Below are 5,004 nucleotides of genomic sequence, written 5' to 3'. Positions count from 1 at the left end.
AAAGGTTTCTCCTTTTAGTTTATTATGACCAGCACGTTTGCCCAAAGGAAAGTAAGGAAGTTATCCCAGGCCTCTGGAGTCTTGAGCTAATATAAGAGTACTACAAAGAAAACAAACGAAACTTTCGGATTATGACATAAAGCAGAAAAAAAGGAGATTTTATAAGCAAATTAAAGTTTTAAAGTAAGCAACCCAGATTATGGCTAATCACAAGGAATATTTTCTTTTTCTTGATGTGAGAATAGCTTTCTGGCAAGAAAACTCTTGTTAACACAGGGCTCCATTGGATTCCACTCTGGAGTGGAGAAACCAAGTAGTTTTCCTGAAGTACTGAAGTCCTTGAGGACTCAACAGCACAGTTCCCGTCCTATGAAGGTTAGATTTGAATATGAGGCATCAGTTTAATGCAAGTGTTCATTTACATTGGTTAATGATGAATCAGAATCATTGGTCATTAGTTTTCTTTTTCTTTCTTTTTTTTAAGGGTTTCTGTACATATAAAATTGACTTTGAATTTTGTTCCAATTGAACTTTTTTCCTCCAAGATTTGAAAGAACCTTGTGTGATCACATCAAATTATAATTGGTAGCACAAAAACCTCCCCTAGGAATGGGAGATGAAGTGATTACCCAAAATAGAGTTGAGCTGTGAAAAGCTTTGTACAAAACTCAGAGAGAGGAATATAACCTTATTAATTGCACCACATCATTCAAATATTTCAGGCTTTCCTGTATTCAACCAAGGTGATCTCTGCCAAATTTTACATTTAGTAAGAAAGCTTCAAATCCCCAAAGGCTCCTTTGACTAGAAAATTTGTGTAGATTTCAGTTTGCTGTGAAATACCACATAAACTGATCTTCTGATCCCAGATTTTCCTGATACACCCTAGCATGTGATTTTAACGAGTGATTCCATTTGTAATTTAGTCAACTCAAGTGATTAACAGACATAAAATGGTATATGCCATCTTACACAAAGGAGGAATTGTGAGTTACAGTGATTTAAAGTTCATGAGGTTTGCCTACCAAACCAGATGTTTGAAAATTACCTGTAGAGATCAATTTACTATGCACATTAATTCTGGATATAATTCATGTAAAGACTCTTAGACACATAATTATAAGAATTGTATTTATTTCCTTAAAATTAATCTATTGGCCACTTTATGCCAGAGGTGGGCAAACTATACATATGAACCAAATCTAGTGTACCTACCATTTTTGTAAATCGAGTTTAGTTGGCACAAAGCCACACATTCTTTTTTTTTTTTTTTTTCTTTTTTGGTTATCTGCAAAATTTTTGTTACAACCAAGTTGAACAGTTCTGGTAGAAAGTGTGTGGTCTAAAAAACCTAAAATGTTTGCTATCTTGTTCTTCGTGGAAAAAGTTTGTTGATCACAGTTTTTGTCTCTGTTTTGACGTAAACAGATTTAGAATTTTTCACAATGAGAGTTACCTATCGTTTATTATCTTCCATGCCCTGTGCTAAATACTTCCTATATTTCTTTAATCTCACTACACTTCTATGAAATATTGTTACTTCCATTGAATATATGAGAAATGAGAAGATTTACAAGTTTAGGTACCTTGCCATGTAAACACTGGAGGTAAGATTCAACCTCAAGTCTGACTCAAAACACATGCTATTCCTTTTTAATCCATCTCTACTCTGTTAAGTCCATGGTCTTCCTCCTTTAGGCAATATGCATGATTGACCCTATGAGAAATAGTGCCAGTGATAAGTGTCTTAGCCAACTGGACATGAAGTTAAGTTTCATATAGTGCTCTAGAGGGGGAAAAAATAGCTTTAAAAGTTTCCTCGAAGTGCAGAGAGTTCAATTAAACACTCAGATTAGTCCTGCAAGGTCTTCTTCAATGCTTTCCAGGCAGCCTATGTCTGGGAGTCACAATTTGGTCATGAATTAGCAAGTATCTTTTGGCAAACCATTGATGTGACTTCTCTGACTTGCCTCCTCTTCATCTTTTAAGAAGGAATGAGAACTCCAGGGATGTGGAGTTATTGATAGGGAAAAACTGTACTCTGAGATGGCTGACCAAACCAACAAGGGAATTCCAGTCCCTGTCTCAAAGCCCTTCCGGGTTCTTCTTTCCTACCCCGTTTCCCGCGCAAGCCAAAAGTACCAAGTATGCGGAAGTAGAAGCCTATAAATCCTCCTCCCTACTTGTGCTCAGGGCTCAGACCTTTGGAGAACAACCTCCTCTGAGCCCCCTGGTGTTAAATAAACCTCTGATCCTCCAAAGTCCCTGAGTGCCGCTTGATTCTTCCACCAGGATCCAGTCGAGGTTCCGCAACATTATCACCAGAAAAGCTACATGAGCACTTCCCCACCTTGTCTTCCTAACCAGCGCCTCTCTAGGGGGTATATCGTGTCCACAGTGGTTGGAGGCTGTGATTCCCCTTTGTGGCTGAGATAAATGCCAACACACTAAGGTCCAGGCTATTTTTCTGGTGGTAGCACATTTCACTTAACTGCAGCCTCTAGCCAGTTTGGCCCCCATCTATGTGTTCTGAATTTTTTTTTTTTTTTTAACCAAAAGCAGGAAAAACAAAAAAACAAAAAAAACATAGAATTTTAAAGGAAAAATAACCTTGGAAGACATTTAGTCCAACTCCCTAATTTTGTGAATGAATAAATGGAGGACACATCCTAAGGTAAGGATGTAAGGCAGGTTTACCTGACTCCAACTTCACTCACATGGAATAGAGTGCAGAGATAGCCCCCGAAAAGAATCAGGTTATCCTGAGATCTACTAGTAATTCCAGGAACCCCTTCAGGGTTTTGAAGATTAAGAAAATATTTCTGGCTCACCAAGGATAAAAAGTCCGTAGTAAAATTACTTTGAAAAGTTAAAATCATTATATAACCTGAGATGATATTATTAGTAATAATCTATTCTATCTCCCTCTCAAAAATACCATCTTAGTCATTATGACAAAGGGAAATTTAAGTTGTGGAATTTTGACATAACTAATCATTAACTTTGTTTTTTCCAGACATGAAATTGACTGCAATACATAGCAAAAATAAAGTAAAAATAAAATAAAAATGAATTTCTAATAATTTTTTACTTCTTAGTGAAAAGACTAATAAAAATAAGGTCTGTTTATGGAAACTTTTATTTTCTTCATCTTTTCATCTTTCTTCACCCGTCCCTCCAGCCCCAACCCTTGCTGTTCCTCCCTGTTCCTGGTCCCCTTTGTGTCTCCACCCAAGAGGGAAATGTTTTTGAGCATAAAAATGGGGAGACTGAGATCAAGGGATTTCTGGAATTGTTGAGTTTCCAAGCTTGAGGATTCTTTGCAACAGTGGCAAAAGTTCAAATACTAAATGATACATTTAAAAGTACATTGACAGAAATCAAGAGCATATTTTCACTAAATGAAAAGCACAGATCTCTTAAGTACATATTTGTCCATTTGGTTCCATTCCTTAGACCAAGTTCACATTGTTTTTTCAGTGTCTAAATGCTCACAGAGCTTCTAGCCAGACTGTGACACCCCACTTCCATGTTTCTTTCACAAATTAAGCCATTAAGGACATTTTCATGTTCATATTCATCATTTATGTCTCCTCGTGGTATTGCATTTGATAGTGGAAAATATTATCAGCACATTATTCTGGTTACTTTGGCAAAGTGAATTCTCCTTAATAGTATTCTATTACATACCCCATGTGAGACTGAGAGACTTGCAAACTTTTTTCCCCTCTTCTCCCTGAGTCATCTTGTCTGGCATTTCACAGTACATTCCAGAAGGCAAGACGGGGAGAGTAACCGCAACAGTAGCAGAGGCAATTCTTTGGGAGGAAACGCCTTTGTTTGAGGGAGGGGAAGAGAAAGATGAAAAAAAAAAAAAAAAAAAGAGGGGGAGGTGGAGAGAGGGGGAATCAACACTGTCAGGAATTAAGAAAATCAGGAATATAGGTTACTCACTATTCATCTCCTTGAAGGGTTGTTCTGACCACTCAAAGAGTGAAACACAAGAAAAAAGTTAAAGAGATTCAAGGGAAAGAAATTAGAAATAAAAACTGAAGGCTTGACCTTGATCTTGGTCTGTCTTCTACCCCATTATACTGGGTTTCTCCTTTGGGGCAGGCTAAGAGGATTAAAAACACTTGGCCTAGTGTGTGTGTGTGTCTGTGTGCATGTGGACATATGCATAAGTTTCCCAGTTTAAGCTTTAGTCTTGGATGTTGTCATAATATTCAGTCTAAGGATTTTCCTACTGTTTTAACAACTGAACCACCCAGGCACCAACCGCCCCCCCCAACTCTTTTAAAAGACATTATATACAAATGCCATTTTCCTTTCCAAAACAATCTCCAAGTAAGGATGGCAGCCTCAACTCTTCTATTAAACTGGTATTAAACTGGGAGCTATTAACCTAGTGGTTTTTTTTTTTTAAGATTTTTTATTTATTTATATGACAGATCACAAGTAGGCAGAGATGCAGGCAGAGAGAGAAAGGAGGAAGCAGGCACTCTGCTGAGCAGAGAGCCTGATGTGGGGCTCGATACCAGGACCCTGGGATCATGACCTGAGCCGAAGGCAGAGGCTTTAACCCACTGAGCCACCCAGGCACCCCTATTAACCTAGTGTTTAAAGGAAAATCAAGAATGACTGGTTTTCTCACCTACCATGTCACATGAAACTACCATTGCCTAGTAGCAGAAAGTCTAACGGAAGGCCCATCATAACAGAAACAAAGTTATACCGTCTTTCAACATATTTAAGCTAATTATTGGATTATTTTAGTGGTGGATGGGTATATGGCAGCAGGGACAGGAGAGGGAAAGGGCAGTAGAAGGAGCCTGGAGCAAAAACGTACTCTCAAGCAGTTCCATGCTCCCAAAAGATGTCCAAGAATTGCACATACCGTCCAAGAAGTTTTTGAAACTATTATTCTGACATCTTTCTGACCTTATATTTCTACATTTTGAGTCTCACAAAGACAGCATTGTTAGAATTTCACCTACTTTATAT

Source organism: Martes martes, assembly GCF_963455335.1.
Source record: "Martes martes genome assembly, contig: scaffold_99, whole genome shotgun sequence".
Lineage (NCBI taxonomy): Eukaryota > Metazoa > Chordata > Mammalia > Carnivora > Mustelidae > Martes > Martes martes.
Note: the sequence above shows the minus strand (reverse complement) of the source record.